At 43.1% G+C, this 22,402-nt stretch overlaps 2 long non-coding RNA genes across 4 annotated transcripts in view; one reads left to right on the top strand and one right to left on the bottom strand.

The window, feature by feature from the left end:
- LOC116940848 (uncharacterized) overlaps nucleotides 1-17,096 on the top strand; it is a 32,599-nt gene extending 15,503 nt beyond the window's left edge. Inside the window, exons 2-3 of the long non-coding RNA XR_004402606.2 lie at nucleotides 10,556-10,640; nucleotides 11,229-17,096. This is a non-coding gene — a long non-coding RNA (uncharacterized LOC116940848). The remainder of the gene's footprint in view (nucleotides 1-10,555; nucleotides 10,641-11,228) is intronic.
- Nucleotides 17,097-17,156: 60 nt separating this feature from the next.
- Nucleotides 17,157-22,402, bottom strand: part of LOC116940849 (uncharacterized) — a 129,398-nt gene continuing 124,152 nt past the window's right edge. For all 3 annotated transcript variants that reach the window (XR_012941429.1, XR_012941428.1, XR_012941430.1), the window contains one exon: nucleotides 17,157-21,912. This is a non-coding gene — a long non-coding RNA (uncharacterized LOC116940849). The remainder of the gene's footprint in view (nucleotides 21,913-22,402) is intronic.

The following is a 22,402-nucleotide window of genomic DNA, read 5'->3' as shown; positions in this document are numbered from 1 at the left end:
ATATATACTATTCGAAGACACAAACAAGGCATTACAGAACAGTAGGCACACATTAAGGCTATCGCCACCTCTCAATCCAAATAAAACGGTGTGAAGGAGACAGCAGAGAACACCATAAGATGATGTATCGTGGACACTGTGTATATTCTGTTAAATAAATATGGGTTTTTTTTTTTTTACACCCGAAGTCAAGGGGAATGCATTTATTTGTATAATTCATTGCCGTGATATAATGGAGGTGGGCCGATTTAGGAATTCAGTCAGGAATTGAATCACCGCCCCTTATCAATGTGACGCATCTGCCAGGCAGTTGGATCGTCCTGATCCCTAATGATGCAGGAGTTTCTTTAATCACATTGGTTGTGTATGGTCCAAAATTCACTGGTGGGGATATTTAATTGACATGAACATTTCTTTAACACTGTCGCATTTTAATCTGGAGCCCAATTGTACAATAGGTACGGATGGCTTTTAACCATAATAGCAAGGTACTCGATAGCATTTGTTTAACAGGGCAGACATATCCTGCTGATGAGACTCGCTGAAGTTAACACTGGTCCAGTTGAACACACAACTGGTGGCATGAATTGATCTACAAGGTCCCTCCTTTGACAGAATGAATGTTGTCTCATTTAATAACTTAAACATATTCCCTTACCAAGTTTGTATTTTGTGTTATTATACAGTACATTACATCCTGCAAGTATCAGTTCAACGCAGTGTGAACGGTGATAAAGAATGCCCTGAAAATACTTGGAATAATTGTTATAAACTCTGCCATATAAATAGAACAATAGGTAATAAGCTAGGTTTACGGCATCAGCATTTGGTGGTGATACTTCGTGGGTAGTGGAGCAAAGTCACAAATACCTACAAACGTTCCATACAGTATATATATCTCTCTCGCTAAAAACAAAACTTGCTATGAAGAAGAACCGTGAATATAAATGTTGCTTATTATATAATTTTACTTTTAATGGAGTTTTATTGACGAATGTGTTGAGTTTTTGTTTTATTCTTTCGATCTGATTGCCACATCATCTACTGATTCTACTCTAATCAAATGGCGATGGCTACAGCCGATCCTAGAGCATATATACTGCGTATACAAATGTGTTTAACAACAAGCACCGAATATAATTTTAGCTTATTCGTGAGTGCTGTATATAGCTGTGTTTAACTATCGCACGTTCAGTGCAACAGTAACACGTGCAGTCGTTTTGCAAAAGCCTAAGGGCAGTTGCTTTCGGTTGCTCCCTGGAAACTATCGGGCTGTCCTTAGAGTGATCTGTTGCAGAGATTATGCTAACTTGAATTATACTAATCACTGGAATCCAATTGGACGCATCATTTCTGGTGTGCGCACGTGCTGTTGCATGAATGTTGGGATTACATCATCCATACGAACGCTGTGGTGCACACACAGAGACGACGATATCCATGCATTAAAGTAGCCTGTTGGGCAAGTGCTGTTAGTAGGGTGGTGTGGAAGAAATTACACTCAGCCATCTACCTAGGTCTCCCCCTGTGCTGATGGTAACACATCACCATATATTGTATGCTGCACCTAAGGGACACCCAGGCTAGTTTCAGAGATACATATATGTATATTGCCAATGGTGTTGTGCATGGCCGGAACTCAAAACCCAGGTCCCCAGGAGTGTAGCAAGATGCACTCACCGTTGCTTGGCCACGTGTACCACTCGCTCTTGTGCCACGCTGCCCTTGATAGGTGCTCACTGACAACACTTACCTCGACTGTCTAAAAGGGCAATAGCGGGGATTTTTGTCTGAAACACGCACAAAGACAACAATCCCTCTATAGACATACAGGAAAGCGCTCTCAGTGAGCACTGATTAGGGTGGGCACAGTTCATGAGGAACCTCCTTTTTCTCCCCAGTGCTGATGTTCATTGCGCCTGGTGCTTATTAAGGGATGCGTCAACCTCAGGGACGCCCAGTATGGCTTCAGATGCTACTTGAATATCAGAGGTAGGTCGCCAGGATTGAAGTGGAGCGTGTTAACCGCTATATGAGTGTTTTTGGCAAGCACCCGCACACACCCGAAATCTGTACGTGTATATTATTATATGTGCGGTATATGTATAGGAATACATACGCATGTGCTATTTTCAGTTACAATGCAATGTTTAATGTGCATCCACAGTGCAGCAATTGTGCAGAGTTGAATTACGGTAGATCCACCAGCGCTAGACGTGCCAATAAATTAAGCGTTGCATTTATGGCTGGCTAGCGTACTTGGCTCATCAGCTGGGTGCCAATATATTCACGTTACAGGGCGTAATAATTGTTGGCTTTGTGTGAATTGGAGTCGGGACAATGAAAAAAAGATGTAACGACATGTTTCTCGCCGTTTCTTAATTTAATGGCCTTCGTGCCACACAGATAGGCAAGGATAGTAAAGTCTCAGAAAGTCATTATTTCTTGAAGCACTAAACGAGAGGAAGGTTAGAATAACGGGGACCGAGTCCTCCTCATCACGGCACACGATTACAGCTCGTACAAATGTGGATTTTTATTATTGCGTGCATTTTTTTTTATCCGCTCAAATATTAATGTCAGCAAAAGAGGGCTTTGTAGTGGCAGTGTCTGTACATGAGATGCGACACCAAGGAAGTTGGTTTGAATTACACTCTTGATGATATGCAGAACAGGCTAAAAGCGATAATGTTAATATCACATTGTTAGTATTCTTGGTTATTTCGGTAAAGTCACTACCACAGAGGCAACTTAGTTTGTAGACGCCAGGGTACTGTATGTCCGGAATCACATCTTTTACAGACGGAACCAGATCACGGATTTTATGTAATGTGTTGAATCGGACCTGGATCTTGCGTTTATTCAAGATTTTGGAGATCTTTTTGTGATCCCCGCAATGTAGGGTAAAGTGATGGTTTTGAAAGGCTCCTCAAGACATGTCTCGGATCGCATTCGTGAACACAAAGCAGACCTGAAACACGGTAGGACCAACACCTCGGCCATGGCAGATCACTGTTATAATTCAGTAGGCTCACATGACATTGCCTTCTCCAAGACAGAGGTTCTTTGCAAGTCATCTGGCTACCATGAGAGATTCGTTCATGAGGCTATCCACATATACAAGCACAGAGACAATTTCAACCGAGAAGATGGATTCTGGCTTAGCAATCATTGGAAGGATTTGATAAACCATTTCGGGTCTTAATTGATTGATCACGCTTAAGGTGGCTTTCAGACCGCATCCATTATTTTCGTCTCCTCCCTCCTCTTTTCCGAACATAGATGGACTCGTCCATCTGAACAAACTGTCAAATCGCTCTCCGTGGTGCTAACATTAAAAACCGCCACTTTTTTCAAATTTTATTGCTGTGGTTTTTACACCTGATGATGATTTCTTGTGTTGCAGTCGAAACGTCGTGAGAATTTTATTGTTTTATATTTGTATTATTTTATTGTTTCCCTTCTACGTGACTTTACGGAAAGAACCAAGAATATGAATCCCTGCAGTCACGAAAGCTTTAAATCAAAATTGTTAGTAGTTGTTAAAAGTTCATTCCCACAAACAACGAATGTTATGGTGTCTTAAAGAAATACAATTTGTTATTATTTTATATATATATTTGCGAGGGAGAGGATTGGGGTGGGGTACTTTTGATAATGATCTTGTAGTCGCACGAATTTTCTTGAAAGGTAAAGTGGAACTTTAAGTGAAAAAAGCAGCACCTCTTTATATGCAGTGGCACATTCTAGTCATTAGCAATAGGTATTTTTGTTAAATGTGAGCTGTGTTTAAATAGTTTACCTTGCGTTGTGTAGGTATGTTGAAGTTATTTCGCACTGTACATAGGCAACCACGCTAATCGGAAGTGCGGGGGAAAGGACAATAAACTAAACACAAAACTCATCCACTTGTGTCGTGGATGAGTTAAAAAGTAAAACATTGAACATGTATAGCACAATGTTGTTTGAAAATCTAATAAGCAGCGCTTTGGGAGACAATCAAGACATGGTGTCAGTAAAAAGAGACCACGTGCTCCTGCTCCAGTGAACATGGGGTGGCTACTCATCTCCCTTGACAGCCCTGACCCAGTGGGATACATTCCACAAACATAGGTGGGTCCAGAACCTCCGAAGAACAACCGCTATTGACTTCTCAAAAGTGGTAGTAATTTTAGCAACCCCGTAGGGGGTGATGGGCTTAATTGACTACCAGCCGGGATTAATTAGAACATGCTGCTTTCCGATTGATGATGCGTCAGACACTTCCCCATCCGGATCATTTGTGCGGTCCATCCAAACAACACTTACAGTCGCTTCACTTCCACCACACGTGAGCTTAAACAAGGCAGAATCCAGCATTAACCGGAGAGAGAGAGAAAGAGAGCTATGCATTCCCAACAACCATGGTTGTGGGCACTTCAATGCAGAGCACACGTATCTCTCTGTCTCTTTTTTCAGAGGAGACACACAATCAGACGTCTCTCTTTGAGCTCTGGTGTTGTGAGAGATTGAACGAGAGCCAAAAAAGCCTGCACTCTGGCTTGTATCTCGCACGTGGAAATGCTGAATCCAACATCCATTGGCTTGGCAGCAAGCAGATGATTTTTCGCTGGCAAACTTCCAGCTCGTTGGACGCACTCACCCAATAAAGTTTTTTGGCTGCTTTTATGACAAAATGATGCTTGAACAGAATGGTGAAGAGAATGCACAATATTGAGGAGGCTTTGGACAGATGACCTCTGAGGCTAGTAGCTGAACATAACCTTGAACTGTCTATTCGATGTACACAAATGGCAACGAAGCATTTATCGGAGACTCCATAAGCAAACCGCTTTGCACATACAGTGATGCTCGACAAATAGGGGCATTGCAGTTTTTTTTGCAGAATGCCATTTTTACAGTGAAATTAACTATCTTCACTTACTAAACATAACAGCCAAGAACTATAGCATAATACGTTCATATTTCGTATTATTGTTTTGCCTAAATGGAGATATATAAAATCATGATTTCTGTGCGAGATTGCAGTTCTGAAAGTCAAATCACAACTCTCATGTACCTCATAGAATGAGTGTGACTTTAAGTGTCGATGCACATTTTAGAATTAGGGAGTAGGAATGTCAGTTGGTATGAGTTATTGTATTTTAAAGACTCCAACATTTTTTGGTGACAGCTAATAAAGAGACCCATTTTTGTTATTACTGTAGATGTTTACATTATAGATATCTTTGTATGTTGGTGCACATGTAGGCAGTTAGATTTTTAGCGGCACATTTTGTCAGAACGGCTGTGCACGGCACTGGAATTATATTCCACGTTCACTCTTCACTTTAGCAAATGCATTTATTTTTCTCCGCTGTTCCATAAAAAAGGGTCCCTGCAAATGAATGTCGACAGTGGGCTACCATGCATTCCTCCAATGCCACATATGACGCAAAGAGAGAGAGAAGAGAGAGAGAGAGAGAAAAAAATAACACTTTAAAAATGTCTTGTTAAAGCAAGTGAGACTGACAAACGGACATTCGATGGAAGCAGCCAACAATTTATCTTCTTGACACTAGCTCATCAGCGCAGTACTCGACGGAGCAAAGTGATTAAACTCATGATCAAAACAAACTGTCTTTGTCCGCCGGTGCTCACAGCGGGCCCTGGAAGGCTTTTAGGGGCTTGGCAGGATTTCAGAGCTAGCCGGCAGCTTTAATCACAGCTCGCCGTCAAAATTATCTCCTCAGGAAAGCAGGCCCGCTTATGTGAGAGGTGTGTTTATCAGCTTCCTCGCTCCCTAAGAACTGCCTCTAATTTCTTTTTTTTTAAGCGAGACTTTTAGCACGACGTTCGTGTCGCATCGCGCGCATGTTCACACGGGGCTGGCATGCGCCATTTCGATGTCGTCCCATTAACAGAGATTCTCAACGCAGTTTTTTGACGATTGTTTTATTTCAATTATCACCTAATCTTTGGTGTGATAGCCTGTGCGGTAAAGATTATGGTCAAATATAAACGGCTGAATTATGCCTTTGGTGCAGGTTTGAACGTATTACGATGTGAACGCTGTATTAAAATCGGAGGGTATCATCGAGGAAATCTGCATACATGCTGTTTGCAGATGAATTTGTTTTAAATAAGTTTAAAAAAAAAGATCTTATCTCTAAATTTTGAGATGCTGTACTAAGTATGTGCTAGATAATGATAACCGTTTGTATGTACGTATATTCTCGGGGCTTAATTTCATCAGGAGCCGTCTGGGGCTAAGCTCTGGAAAATCATTCCTCTCCCACCCCTCACTGCTGTCAAGAGCAGGGCAGTCCTGGGTAGTTGGGGGGGTTGCCCCTCTCCCCAGGAAAATATTCCACGTGAAACGATTCCCTACATATGCACAAATACTATGGGAAGTGTATATGTGCGTACACATATATCACGCTGATTATCTCTGCACTAAAAACTCTAGGAAAATGTGCGGCGACCCATCGAAGAGAATCACATTATATCGCCGCAATTAGTCAAGATTTTAAAGGGCTTGATAGCGGCCGCTTGAAGCAATGGAAATTCCACACGGCGCTCTGATGCGGGGACTGGAGAGGGCCCGCCTGCTGTGGCCAGGCTTCCGCCAACGCTAACAGGCAGGACAGGTAGAGCCGTCCCTCGAGGGAAATATAAAAAAAAGGCCTTGAAGCGGTGTAAAAACACAGGGCATGGTTGGGTTTCATCTCCAGGTCACAGTACATTAACGGTGACTTTGGTCAAAACATTTTTTGGGAGATCACAGCCGTCGAGCAAAAGTCTGTGTAGCCTCGTAAAAATACCACACGCCCACACAAGTGTGTGTGTGTCTATGCACGCGTGCAACAATTTTGATGGAATATGCCGCACAACATTTTCATGTATTTTCTTTAACAGCAACAACCACCAAAAATGGGCTCACGTGTAGAGTATTGCATGTGCGGTTCATGTGTCCTACGTATGCGTGGCGCACCAGGGCTGATGTTGACCACCTATATGCGTTTGTCATCACTTGCCCTGACTTACAATGACAAATGGGGATCTTTTGTATGTATATATTACGAGGGTTATTCAATAGGTCTGAGTCTAACATATTTGCAAAGTACAATCAATAAGAGCCACATTTTTTTTTACATAGTCACCCTTTTGCTCGCACATGCATGTTTCATATTGTCCCTGGATCTTTTTGATGCCCTCCAGAACGATTCTCCAAGGCCATTGTGTACAGTTTCTTTCCGCTCATCGTTATGATGAGCATCATCCTCGTCGTTGTCCTCTAAACACTTTCCATGCGGGGGCACCTTCAATCTGGGAACCCTGTGAAAGTCACTGGATGCAAGGTTTAGAGAATAGACTGGATGCAATAGTTCCCACAAGTGGCAAAGCTTCATGGTATCGGCCTCTGCAACACTTACAATGTACACTGGGGCATTGTTACGCAGAAGCGAGGATGAGGCGCTTGTGTTTTCATGGCGCTTTTCTTTAACTTATGCCATCATTGGAACAAGTCTACACGAAGTATTGACCTGTCATGGTCTCCTTGGGTCTTGTCAAGTTGATATGCAAAACGAAGTGCCCATGATCTTGCCTACAAAGCACAGCGACTTTACATTTCTTGGGTTTTGGATGGTTCTGCTGCACAGACTGATGTTTGCACTCAGGGTCGTAGTGGTAAATTGAAGTCTCATCACCGGTAATACGTCGCCACTAAAACCTGTACCGATTGCCTTCATCGGGTCAAGAGCATCAAGAGAAGTTATCCGACGCTCCATTTTGATGTTGCATGCCAGCATTGTTGGAACCCAATTGTACGCTCCCACCTTGTTCATTCCCCAATGATCACGCAAGGGCTGTCTTTCCCGTGATCTCACACCGACGCCCAAACTGCCAGCCAATCGTGGAACAGTGGCATGGTGGTCCTTTGAAAAAAAAAGCCCGTGCTCTTGTCGCTCTCCTCATTCGCCGCAGTCGCCAGCTGCCCTGACCTGCGGTTCGTCCTTCGGGCCACGACAAATTTCAGCAGCGCGCTCTTAACTGTTGCGCGCAATTGTCCCCACACACTGCTCACGCGCGATTGTAAATTTCCTTTTGGTTCAGTGTTCTCTAGCATAAAAAAAAATGTGATGACAACACGATGCTTGATTCTGATATTCATCATCCGTCATGGTCTACCTGCAGTGGACGCATCATAAATGAGGAACAAAGCGAAACAAATATTGTGGCCTGGATGTTTGTGTCTACTCAATATGGGCTATAAGCTGCATATTGAATGGTTTCTGGTATTTCATTTAATGTAAAGCTGAGAAGTTGTTGTGCCACCTTTGCATGCTCATATTTGGTAATTAATTTAAATAACACGATCACATTGACGATGACGTTAAATGCATTCATCCATTCATTCGGCAACGGAGCAAATGTATTCCGCGCAAAAAAAATTGTATTTGTACATATAATTTCACCATTAAAATACTCAAATATAAGTGAAGAATTGTCTTAATTGGCCTAATTAAGATATGGTAAAACTTCCATTAATGAACCCTATTGATGTGAATTTTAACCCGCCTATAGAGCACTTAATGGTTAATGCTATTTTCTAGTTTATTCATATATTTGCTTCATTACATTATTAAAATACATCAGAATATGATCAGGCAGTATCTTTACACAGTTTGAAAAAAATATCCCTGTAAAGTATATGGATTGGATGGTGACTGAGAGATGAGTTATGAATCTGGAGTTTAGTCGTGGCAGTGAATTAGAGAGTAGAGTCAGTTGTAAGGTTAGAGTTCTCATATCTTAAATTCCACAGATATTAACACTACCGTACATCAAAAGGATGTATGCGTGTAGTATGTAAGTATGATATTTTATAGAATTTGTCGCAATAATTTATGAGTCTTATTAAACAGAATCAGTGAAATTCTTTCATCCAAAGATTAGCACAGATAATTGCAAATTAGTCACAAACAAAATATAATTTTCCGTATTTCAACTATTTTATTATCTTGTTCTCAAAACATTTTAGCATTCCGAATGTAATTATTAATTTATTGTTTTAACATTTGACCCACTAATAATAAAACAAGAAAGGCTAAATGTTATATTTATTATAGCAATTACACACATCTCATGATGAAATCAAGATAGTAATTATAACTGAATGCTTTGTTGATGTCAAATCAATGACAATGAAGAGGTTGGATGAAAACCAAATAATTGCAAATACTTGACTCCCATTTTGGCAGCCCAAAATATCAGCCGCATATTAAATGTATTACCCACTCAGGGTGGGTGTGCATTATTAAATTAAACCACAAACAGTATTTCATGTCAGTTCAGTCTTCAGCCACCTCAAGCATAGCTCCAAGGAATTAGCCAAACTTAATTATTGAAAATATATATATATCTTTCACCCCATACCGACTGGTGCGGATTCAGCACACGTGCATTCACGATGTCTAATTAGCATCCGAAATGTACCACGATTGTCCAAAATTAAATCCCCAACATCATGCAATGCTGACGTACGATCCGGAATTCTGCTCGCGTGAGAGCGCGGTCATTTGCGGGCCCCGTGTTAAGATGCTCACGAGCGAGACGTAACGAGCGTATGCAAATGAGTTAATTACCCACCCCGCCCCCCCCCCAAAAAAAATCCAAATGCATACATGTCGGAGGCGTACGGGATTTTATTCCAAGCATGAATTGCATTTGAAACGCTGTGTCAACACTCCCCGCACAACCACAAAACAAACTCCACCTGCCACGCTTGAGAAGTGAGTGAAGAAGGGGTGATTGGTGGACCTTGGGGAGGGGAGAGGGTGCAGTGTAATGGGGGGGGGGACAATCAAAGTGTCTTGAAGATAAAGCCTCGGAGCCTACATAATAGAGTGCATGGCCACATAGTACGCAGCATTGCGTGAAAAACTTGGCGTGCTAAATCGAGCACCAAGAGCTTATTAATTTCACTGCTCCATCGCTTTAGGGCCACGCGCCCGCGTGCTTTCCGTCGGCCGCAAGCACGTCGCTGGACGCGCACGTTGTGCTCCCATCAAGATCAATGGTCCAGTGCGATGTATAATCACACCAGAAGTGATTTAATGCGCCCGGCGATCGCCATCATTTACATTCACATTGGGGTTGTGTATCCAGGGATTATTAAACAGGGGGAGGGAGGGGGGGGTGGCACGCAAGGGGACGTCTCTTCATTTCAGGGGGGCAGCATTAATTACAATCGCGGTGCTAAGCCTCGTCATGTGACCGAAGTGAAGATCCGTCTCGGGGAACAGCGCCGGCTAACGGGTGGGGGGCATCCGATTCGCCCCTAGGCGACGCCGCGTTTACGCCGCTCTTCGGAATTAATCTCGAAATGATTTTATAATATGCGAAAGTTGTAAGGTGGGGTGGGGTGGGGGGGTTAATTAATTTGAGAGACGGGATAGCGCTTGTTCAATATTTAATAGGTCAAACGCATAACTCTTGCGACGGCATTCTCGCCGCTTGATGAATGGTCACGCGACTCATCAAACATCATCGAGTTTTGTGACTTCTACAGGTGACGTGATGGCCCACACATTCGATTGCGCGGTGCCAATGCCGGAGCTGCGTCGAACACGCAACGGAGTTCACGTGCGGAATGTGTAAGCGCAGAGCGACACAAATTAAGCGGCCTAATTTCACACCCAGAATGAAGGAAAAGATCCCCGCGATGTGAAGTGCCCCGCGCAGAGACATTGATGTGAAACGCAGGAATACAAAGCACATGGCCATTGTTTTCATTCTTTCGGCACTGCCGCTGCCAACACTAAACTGATTTTTGGACACGTCTACAAAATTAACGAGGAGCCCAAGTTCCAGCATCAGTATGCGGGGAAGCCAGAAGTGGTTGTCCTGTTGGAGAAACTGATCCTCGCCATAGAAATGTGGAAATTACGACCTTCCTTTCAGGGTTCACCGACAGAGGTGGGTGCCACCTCAGGCTTTTTCGAGCAAGGATACGCTTCTTTGCGAGTCTTCCTTCGATGGAATTCCTCCGTGTGCCCCCGCTCCTGCATTGTATCTGTCAAGCTGCAGGAAAAACAAGTGTAACGTTGCCGTGCCACATTTTTAAAATTAATCTGCGCCTTCAAAGAAATGTGGGTAATGGGGTTCATCTAGTGTTTCTGTTTAACTTTATTTTTCCTTCCCCCAACCCCCTTCTCTCCACCGCCTGCGCTTACCGGTGGCAGCCTTTCCATCGACGTGGAAAAAAGGTAAGTTGCCGACTGAAAAAGGGATCTTTATCCACCCACGCATGCCTCACGGTGATGGATCGGGACGCCCACATGGCCCTTATTCCACCGAGCGGAGTCAATAAAGTCCTCGCGGCCGCCCCATTCATCTTGGCGCTGGGAACAGCCAGTCCTGCGCCCATAAATACTGGGCCGTAAGCAGCTTTGTAAATAATTAACCGAGAGCCCGAAGGAAACGGCGCAGGATAAATAGGCGGGGACTCAAAGCCATGCACAGAGCTGGGATAACAGATGGATACCTTCAGGAAGTTCTTTAATTCTTTCATTAAAAAAAAACATTCCTTAGATCTACCAACCTCCAGGTTGCAAATCTAGAGTGGAGGAAAAGTGCCAGGAGTTACACAGGACTACCTAAACAATTATGCTGGTAGCTAGAGAGGCTTTAAATTGCACAATGCCCAGCCACATACAGATATATTTTTGCAACTCCCCCACCACCCATCCTTTTGCTTTTTAGAAACGCTTTTCTGTTTTGCGTGTATTTAATCATAACGTTAATTACGTCTGCAATGGTGTCTAAGTGGATTATGAATGAAGCTAATGTGGCATATTTTAACTGTGAGTTTAATGGTGTGCGTAAGCTGTTGTTCACTGCTCTGTGATGACACACGGACGCACAGAAGCCAAAAGGAGGAGACGGTGGTTGTATCCTTCTCGTGATGCCTCGCAGGGTTGATGGCTCATGATTGATGATCACCAATGGCTTGATGAGTTCAAAGTTCAAAGGCAAGATGCCACCATCTCCGAAGCTCACCCGGCCTATTGATAGGAAAGATCGTTTAAATATGTAAGGTATACTCAGAATACATAACTGAAGATTAGTATTTGAATTTTACAAAACTGAGATTTTTTTACTTAAAAACTTTAATCTCTGTGTATTAGGTGAGCAATGGGATATTATGCGTTTTATTCCTCTATGTGACATGGCTCTACGATTTATTAAGCATCTTTACTTTTAAGAACATGTGTGCATCTGTACAAATCACGGCATACTAAGAACACCCTGCAGAGCACATGTCTTCACAGTGGTTTCACTAATGTAAAAGTATGTGTGTGTCTATATATAAACATAAGTCTTTTATAAAGCAGATTTCACAGGAGTCTAAATCTAGACGTACTTGCCCTGTCGAACAAAGGGACACGTGGTGCCTTCCACTGTGGTTGAGATACAACTAAAGCCACACCTCCTGTCCCCCCCTCTGCCTCAACCCTTCCCCACAATACAGCCCCTCCTCCACAGCCTCCTGTATTTCCACTAAACCTGCCCACCCACTGGCTACCTATCACCCCCCTACCCATCTACCCAATGCCTACACCCCCCCCCCCCCAGCTTCCTTCGCCCCCCTCCATCCGTCTCCCTCTCCGGCTGGAACTTGCTGATTAAGCTTCTGTCTGAGCCGCTGCAAATCCCACGCTGAGAGGCAGGAAGGAGGATTACGTAGGGTCCCCCTGCTTTATTAATGCTGAATGCTTCATTTGTTTCACACTGCCGCAAGATAGCTACGGAGGAGGGAGGCAGCACCGAGGCTTGGGTGCATTCATTTGTCTCGTGCACGCAGTCTCGCGACAATGAAATGTTTTGCTTGCACTCGTGCATCATAAAGTGGCAGCCGCGATTAATTGTAACTTTGTGGCCCAACAAATAATGTTTTAAGTTAAGGTGACTATTGTTTTGTTATTTGTGTGTCTATGTGTGGATTAGCACATGGAGTATGTTCGTACTGGACAGTATCTCTGCTAGGTGTCCTGAGCCATTGTTTTAAATTCTACATGGGAACTAGTGGTGCAGCCTCACACTGAGAATGATCCTTTTAACGACCTTACAGATTTTATAGGTTGAGTCAAACCTGCATAGGATTTCAAATAATTTTACAAAGATCTCAAAGCTCTTAATTAACAACAAAGCTGTATCCCACCATTAAAATAGTAATTATAATAATTGTCGGTAGCACTTTGCCAGTTCAATACTGGATTAAGCACCCCCCCCCCCCACTGTGATGGTCAAGGGGTTGTTTGACCACAGTTCACTCCACTTACTGTATCACTGTGGCGGGGGTGTAATGGGGGTTTGGGTGGCCAAGATCAGTTCAAACATCACTTGCCACTCGTGTTATGCAGAACAAGGAATTAAACCCGGGTCACGGGGCTTATAGAGCAGTATGCTAACCACATCCAGTTCAAAATGTTATTGATGCTATATATATGAATATCCTGGATACGCACTTGCATACACACACACACGTGTAATTATTTATTTTAGCCCACCCTACCATAAAATATATGGTGTATTGTGGCGTCAACCTCGATGGCTTTATCACTGACATGCATGAAAAATTCCCCATAGGAAAATTAAACGTTTCGTTTTTTAGATAAATAAAATTGCACAATGTCATTGCCTTAGTAAAATATAATTAGAACGTAATGTTTTAATGTGCACACTCCCAAAACTAACAATTTCAAGCATGTTTATGGAAAATATATTACACTGGTACAGTTGAGACTTTGTTTTGTTGTATTACAAACCCCCTGTCTATTAGTTTTTAGTAGATTTTAACTCGGAACTAATTTTTGTTGAAAGGAAAAAATAATGTTTTAATTGAAACGTTAACTTACTCAAAACATTAATAAAACACTCAAAGAGTTAGTTTAGTCTCAAGAGGAGCATTTATTCCACCCCACCCATTGCTTTAAGTGGCTAAAATATTAGAAGAAAAAAAGCAAAAAAAATGTTTGTTGGCATATAATTAAATAAATGCCCCATAGTGTATCCCCCCAGTAGGTGTTTATATATCAACGTGAATTAAAACAGCATTCTCGGTAATTTTGAAAGCTCTATTCATCCAGAAACTATATCAGTTACATGAAGAATTATATCACAGTTTTATATTTATTATTGTTATAAGGGCATTGTGTTGTCATGACGTATGTTGTGGGTCTTGCGAGAGCTGATCATTTTCAGAGATTTCTGACGTCACGTGGGCGTATTCCATGGAAATAATTACGTCCTGCCGGTAAGGCAGCCAGAGTTGGCCTGTTTATTTAAATGGTGACATTTCAGCCCAGATAAGGGTTTGGCCCGATGCGTTTGAAGGCTGCATTTTAATTGCGACTTTCTCTAACGATGAATCAAGGCCGCTCGAAATTGCAACTGAAGAACGCGCTGATGAGACAGTTGATTGACAGTTACGCACAGCGCTCGCGATTGCTCTGGATATTAATCATCCCATCATCCCATGACGACATCACCGTCGGCCTGGGATTCCAAGCACCGAAATAGCAGTCAGTGCGCTCGTACACACGGTTTAAATGTACCGTTACGTGAAACGATTGCGATACTATTCGCAAGCAACATGGTGGCCTTTGGAAGGGGCCTTCAGGTTGCATGTGCATTACACTACATATATTATTCTACGTGTAAATGAGACATACTTGGGTGTAACAGATGCAAAGCACTCTAAACGGCTTATTTAAATTCTTCTTCCCAACATGTTTGGACATGCTGGTACACTTACACAGTAGCCATGAGTTATTCATCAGAGGGTATTAGAGGACAATCCACTACACTCGGTTGACTTATAAAAGCAATGACACCTTGTTACAATAAGCCAATAGCATCACGTGTTGAGCTCCAACCTATGACACCGGCTGAGTCTAGCACTGAGGTGACAATCGAACAGGAAGCAGATACCACCACTGTGATATTCCATTTGCTATGATGCTATTGTACATTTCTTCATGAATACTATTTGGCCTCCCTGCGAGGAAACTTTCGGGGCATTTTTTGACACATCTCCTCGACCACCTTTGTCCACCGAGCAGTAGAAATGGGCAACACCTCAGTCAATCGGCAGGTCACGTGCGAGCTCGTAACGGGTGGGTTACTTCCACCTCTTCCAAGACATCTAGTCAGCGTGCAAGAGTAGGTCGAAATATTCTAGCGGGACCCTTTAGAGCTCCCTCGAGGGGAGACCTTTTCGGCTGCAGCTGTACCTTTGAACATCTGGCCTGGTGGCACTGTCAGCGTTTTCCATTCAGTGGCTGGTCTCTGCCATGAGAATGTGGAATTTTCCATCAACGGCTCAGGGTTACCAATGGAGACGCTCGCTGTCACAATGTACGACTGAACGAGGAGACGCACCCGCAATTGAACTTATTTTGAATTTTGAAACGTCTGCGCACATGCAAAGTATAAAATGCCATAGGTAAAAAAAATCAAACACTTGGAATAACCTGTGTCCTGTATTTGAATGTCACGACTGTACACGTGAATGGAAATATCTTAAGGTGAGAGAAATGTTTACATGTTAAGTTACTTTACGCTTGACTCTTAAAATTAAACATCCTGCTCCATAACTTACGGCCTAGCGGTTTGTCAAGCCTCCTTAGAGCTTTGTTATGGTAACCCACTCCCTTTGTGTTCACGTTGTAAAAAAAAGCACAGATTTAAAATAAATAAAGGAAATTGGTAAAAATAAACATGTTTTAAGCACTGGAATTGACAAATAAGTAAATGCTGATGAATTAACTTTTCACTGTGTGTGTTTTGCTCTCACGGGCCCCAGGTTTTGCTGAGTTCCCTAACTAAAGATGTTGCCAACAAAAACTACAAACGGCATTCGCCGAACACGCAAGGGTGAATAAAGGCATGCAATGTCTCACACACACACCTCTCCGCATATCAGGCATTTGTTGAAATCATCGTGGTTCAGTGCAAAGCAATGTAATTCAGGTGTTGTTTTTTTTACCGTTGCCAACATTTCAGTTACGTGTTCAACACAATAGTTAGCACACTGGGCTTGAAATCCAAAAGTCACTGGTTCAAGTAAATCTCCGGGTGCGGCAGTTTAAACCATGGGCACGTTTCTGAAATGCCTCTGCTCAGTCCACGCAGCAGTATAAACAGGTACGACCACAGTTCGTCGGTCGGCAGCTCGCGTCTGGTGCGGTCAAGTTTGGGTACTCCAAACTCTTCCAAAACGTTTTGTCAGAGTGAAAGAATTGGCCACAATATCGTCGAGAGGAGGCCCATCCGCTAGCAGTGACATGAGCACGAATTTTAACGGTTGCATTTCTACCTTTGGTGTGCCACGGTGGCGAGATTGTAACAACCGCGCCTGTGATGCAGGAGGTTGTGGGTTCGATCCTCGACGCTCGACACCTGTATATTTGGAGTCTGCGTGTCTGTTTCTCCCCCGTGGTCGCGTGGAGTTTTCTCCGGGTCCTCCAGTTTTTCCTTCCACAGTTATAAACACGCGTTAAGAGTATTTGGCTGCAATACATTTTAACGTGATAAGCCACTTCGATGAATTATCATTTGTGCCCAGGCCGCTTCTGAAAAAGAGCTATATAACTCAGTGGGCTTTACCTGCTAAGATAAACAAATAAGTTTAGTTTCATCGTAGGGTCAAACGTTATTATTTTGAACAAATTCCCCTACAATATTTTACAAAAAATCACGCTCCACACGATAATGTAAACAATAATTTCCTTAAATTTCACGGAACTAACTTGCTCATGAAATACATTTTCAAGACATTATTTAACTTAAGCTCTCCATTTTTTATTATTATAAATATTTTGTCACTACCCACGTACATGTTTAGGTAGTTTAATGGCCTTTTAGCGATCAATGAGGTTGTTTTTTTTTCTGGTAAACTTTAATCAATGTCAAACGACAAACGACATTGGCATGCTCTTTGAGGAGCAATGTATATATTTATTTTCGCTATGAATTTTTCTGAAAATAAAGCACCATTATATTAATATTTTTACTTGTAAGCTTTATATAAACTCATTGTTTCTCGTCTTATGGCTCGGTAACAATCGGGCTTTGATCGATAACAGAAGCGTGAAATCACACACTCGTCACAATAAAGCATTACATTTATTTAAAAAGAGCGGTAATTGTATAAATGTACAGATGAAACAGTTAACTTCATTTCACACTCAAAACGTATAATTAATTATTCAGAATCTTATGGGAATCAATGGGAATGTATCTTGTGGAATACGTCTCAATGACACATCTTATTGATAGTGCGCGCGCGTGTAGAGTGTACGGCAGTGCTCCCTGTAGGCAAACTGTGTTCTCACAATGCCAGGATACACCTGCGCTGTGTAGATCACTCACCAACAGAGGTGATTGTGTGCTTCTCAGCAGCAGACAGACGAGCTCTGGGTACGGTTCAACCCAGCGTCGTCACAACTCCCGCGAGTCGGTAATTAATGCCAGACGGTACTTACACAGCATTCTACTCTGCGGGCCAAATCCTGAAACCCGGATCTTTATCAACGGCGCTCTTCTGTAAATGGCCTTGGCAAAAAAAAAAAGTGCCAAAAAAAACACTTGAACAAGGTCTGGCACTGGATGAGAAAAAAAGAAAAATCCCTATTGCGCAATAAATAAATATAGCCTCCAGCACGCGAGTGAAAAGCGCTGCAGAAAAAAATAGGAAATGTTCAGATCGTGTTCAACGGAACAACGTTTTATCTAATACGAAAAAGGAGAGAGCGAATGGAAATTAGTAGTGTTGAGGAACAATGACGAAGCATAATACATTTTACACGCATCTACCACGAGGTCAGGATGTCGATGCCGTGGTGTGACGGTTGGCGGACTGGACTTTAAATCCCGAGGTCGCCCGTTCGATCTGACGGCACGGCAGTGGACACAATCGGCGAGTTTGTTCAATCTCAGCCGCCGCCTCTGCCCAGCCGGCAGCATGAACGGGTGCACCACAGAGTTCGTCAATCGGCGTGCGGTGGGGTAAAGTGTGGGTACTCCCACCTCTTCTAAGACAAGCAATATTCTTGATAGTGTTTTTAAATAGCATGCATTTCTTTCGTTGAACACAATGATTTAGAGGGAAAAATACCTTTTGAGTATACAAACTACATTTTAGCACTTAAATTTCGATTTAAAGCTTTCGTGACTGCAAGGATTCATTTTCTTTGGTTCTTTCGGTAAAGTCACGTAGAATGAGAATAAAATAATAAAATAACACAATAAAATTCTCACGACGTTTCGGCCACAACGCAAGCGGCCGTCTTCAGGTGAAAGGTACAGACCTGTCGGGACGACAGAGCTTCAAATGTGTGTTATTTTATTATTTTATTCTCATTCTACGTGACTTTACCGAAAGAACCAAAGAAGATTTTAGCACTTGTTTTACATAGTGTGCACATTTCTATGAACATGTATGCAATGAATGTGGCACACACGATTGCCTTTTACTGAATGCCTGGCGAATGTTTGGGCGTAGTAGAGAATGCTTCCAAGCGGCTGATCACTGTGAAGATGAAGCGATGAGATCAGGTCATGTGCTGGGGTGGGATGGATGGTAGCAGCACTGGACCATGACGGATGGCAAATGTGTGCTGAGGCCTTCATCCAGCTATAGATAGACATTGCCTGACGATGATGATGATGATCATCTATGGATGATGGTGATATGCACCCACTTCATATGTGCAGACATACACGTTAACTTAAGTCTGTATGCATACTTACGTACACATGAACGTCAAGTAATTGCCCCTCAAGTGCAGATAAGCGCGTATCTCTTTTTGTTTCCAAAGGCGAGGCAATCCACTCTTGCTTCTTTGTTGTTGTTGCAAAGTGGAATACGTTTTACCGACCTGGAGGGATGATGTGCTGAGTTGACTCCCAGTCAGGATTGCAACCAGTAAACTTCGAATTTACCACCGCACCACACAAACACGTATGTTGAATGCGTATGGAAATATGTTCAGGAGCTAAATGCCGGGGTGAGGGTTTCAGGAGAAAGTTTGTGTAGTTTTGCTGTTACTCCATTGTCGGAGCAGCGCAGACTACAGTGGTTTACTATATGGTCCATAGTTTGGGTTGCATGGCCACAGTCGCCCCACTGTTCTTGTCTTCAACTTTCCATGTGCGCATTGGCCTGTTGATGTTTCTGATGCGGTTGATGGTTACACCAGTGTCTTCGAGAAAGCGTTAAAGCCAGGAGGTGAGATGTCTTGGGTCAAGAATGAGGCGTTTATTCTGCACGTCTGTGTTGTTCCACTGTTCGCCAGCACTCCTCTGGATCTGGGTGAGATTCTAGGATGGTGACAGAGCGATCCCAGAAGGGGGATCGGGACTTGAGTCGGCTGTGAGCTACATTGTAGACGTCTTGGTTGATGGGTAGGTGTTGGGTTGTCATTGGCAAGGAATCGTGTAAACTTCCTTGCAGTTTGCGTGTCTCTGTGGATATTTGTTAGCAGAATGTTCACCAGAACAGGGAGCCAAGGGATTGGTGTTAGTTTCAGTGGTTTGGTTGTGATGCACAGTGCGTTGTTTAATTGTGCACCTAGCGGTTTTATGTACGAGCTCCAATTCCAGGCTGAAGCACAAAACGCTGCCGCTGAGCAGATTAGTGATAGGGCAGCAGTTTGCAGCATATCAGCGAATGTGCAGATCGTTCCTGCAAATGTCTGTATCAGGTAAATTCTTGATTGGTTGTAAATGTAATACTGATGTGTGTGTTTTACATGAATTTACTTCCTTTAAATATGCTGCAGTATGCTATTTCTTTGCACGCAGGCTATCCTTGGATATAACAGCATTAGCTGTTACGCCATTGATAGAAATGCACAGCAGATTGTTGCTTTTTGCACTTGAAGTCTGTTTTTTTGTGACCTTGTTCTAAGATAGTCAGCAGTGGGTCCAAAGGGCATCACAAAAGTTCCCAGAATCCTAAGGACAATGGGAAAGACACAGACGGTGAAATGTGCGTCTGAGCAAAATAAATACTTTTATGAAAAAATAAGAATAGGTTTGATACTGCCAAAGAGGTCCCATTTTATACTTTTTTTGTGCTCAAAATACCAATAAGCCGTATAAAGTGTTGCGTAGAGAATGAGGTCTGGCATTTCCTGATAAGCCGGAGATGTTTTGTTGTTGTTGTTGTTTACGAAAGGACCGAGCCACGATTCCAAACCTCAGCCGATGTTTTCTTATAAACACGGCCGTGCAACAATCGGTTTGGAGGCGGTGAGGGTGAGTAGGAAGGCGGAGAGAGGCGGGACGGCGGCGGGGGGGCGAGAAGTACATGGATTACTCAGAAACAGCTTTTTTGTAGTGGACAGGGAGCTGGTGGACTTGGCGGACAACATAAGAAGGGGTGGGGGGGAGAGTTGGACGAGGATTTGACAAGGATGGGGTGAAGGGATGTCGGGAACTGTGCGATGGCGGGGGGCAGTGGAGGTCTTGTGAGGTTGGAGGGGGGAGCGGCTTGGGGGGTGTTGGAGTTTGAGTGGATCGCAAGAAGCTTTGTCTGCGGCAGCCTTACCACCCCCCACATGCTCTGCCTTTCACCGGTTGTTCCTGTTTATGCGAAGGCTCCCGATATCTCGTGGAGAACATCATTTCCTGTTTACTGACTGCGGGCCCTCTTACTGTGTAATACTCATTGCAGGGCACTTGTCCTTAAGTAGACTTGTGGAGTATGTTGTTTTTGTTTGCAGCTGAACGATAATGGAAAAAATAAAATGTCATTAAAAGCCTCTGTTATAGCAATGTGGAATTTCCAGTGTTGGTGGTTAAGATGAGCTGAGCTGAGGCGAGCACCACCACTTTGCTTGTTTGAGCTGGAATGTTTTTGAAAATATGTAATTTAATCAATATGAACATATATATATTATTTTCGGTTTATTACACTTATGGTGATATTTGATACCAGGGGGATACATCACATTGTTGGATTTCCTGTACATATCCTGTATATAATACAATGTAAGTTGTATTTATATATACCATATAAATGTGCCCACGGCTCAAGACGCCGTGCCGAAACAGTGGGCATATTTATTTTTTATATAGAGAGCCGTTCAATCATTGAGCTGGGAGAAGGGAGTTCTGGACAATGGGGGCAGCAGAGGAGAATGAGCGACCTCCCACTGAGCGACTGGGGGCTTCGACAGAAAACCTTTGTACCTAGACTAGAGCTCAAGGAGCGGTGCGGGGGTGGTGGAGTTTAGATTTGTGGTTGGGAGAGACAAGTAGGGGACGAGTCCACGGAGGATCTTGAAGATGGTGAATGTGGTGTTGAAGCAGGATTGGGATTCTGCGGAGGGTATTGGGTCGTATGCATATTGAACTTCTTTCTTACTGTACGTAGCTAACCGCGCCAATCGGATGTGCGGGGAAAGGGAAACAAACTAAACACAAAAAGCAGTTCTAAAGAAATGAGTTTTCAATCTAGATGTCAAAGCTCCAGTAGGCTTCGTAATACTGGAAGAACATTCCAGACGACGGCAGAAGCGCATCTGGTAGTCCGATGCGGTGACCGTCTTTGTTAGATGGTGAGCCAAAAGCCCTGCGAGGATGACCGGAGTTCGCTTGATGGTGTATGCTCCTTGAACGAGGTCAGCGAGGCGTCGTGGTGCTCCGGCGCTGTCACATCGGATCATCTGGAGTGTGGAGATGAGGGATTTGGTGAGGCTGTCGAGGAGAGGGTCGCAACAGTCAAGTCGGGATGTGATGAAGTCGGGATGTGATGAAGGCGGGTGTGAGAGCCTCAGCGGCAGCTGGCATGGGGAGATAGTGGACACGGGAGATGTTGTGCAGACGCGGGGATGAGGAGTTGGGGTGATCTAGCGTCTGAAAGGAGAAGAATATGTATACATAAATATTCGTAGACATTTACATGTCCAGTAATATGCTACCTAATGTAAAGGTGAGGAGAGAGACTTTGTAAAATAAAAAAAAATGTGGTTGTGAAAACAGCTCACGCACTTTCCCTCGCATTATCCTCTGTACGTCACGCGTGCTATGCACTATTAATGAATGTTGACTTTCCACACCTACTGGCATTTTCATGAAATACTTTTAGTCGTGGTATCAGATATAGTATATGTGTTCAATTATTTAAGGAGACAAATAGAAAATAAATAAATAAATATTCCTCCAGCTTCTTTTTTGTAGGTATTTTGTTTGTTGGAAAGCAATGATGCCAAACGATGTACCTGTATGCGAACTAAGTTTGTTATTTATCTGGCTATCTACAAAATTAATACGTGCATTGGGTACACATCTGCATAACCTTACAAAAATAAAAGCCAAGTATTTTCAATACTCGACAAGATAAATA

This window comes from Petromyzon marinus, chromosome 10 (assembly GCF_048934315.1).
Source record: "Petromyzon marinus isolate PM22_M1 ecotype Great Lakes invasive population chromosome 10, UKy_Petmar_22M1.pri1.0, whole genome shotgun sequence".
In the NCBI taxonomy this organism is placed as follows: Eukaryota; Metazoa; Chordata; class Hyperoartia; order Petromyzontiformes; family Petromyzontidae; genus Petromyzon; species Petromyzon marinus.
This window is presented reverse-complemented; position numbering and strand designations above follow the sequence as displayed.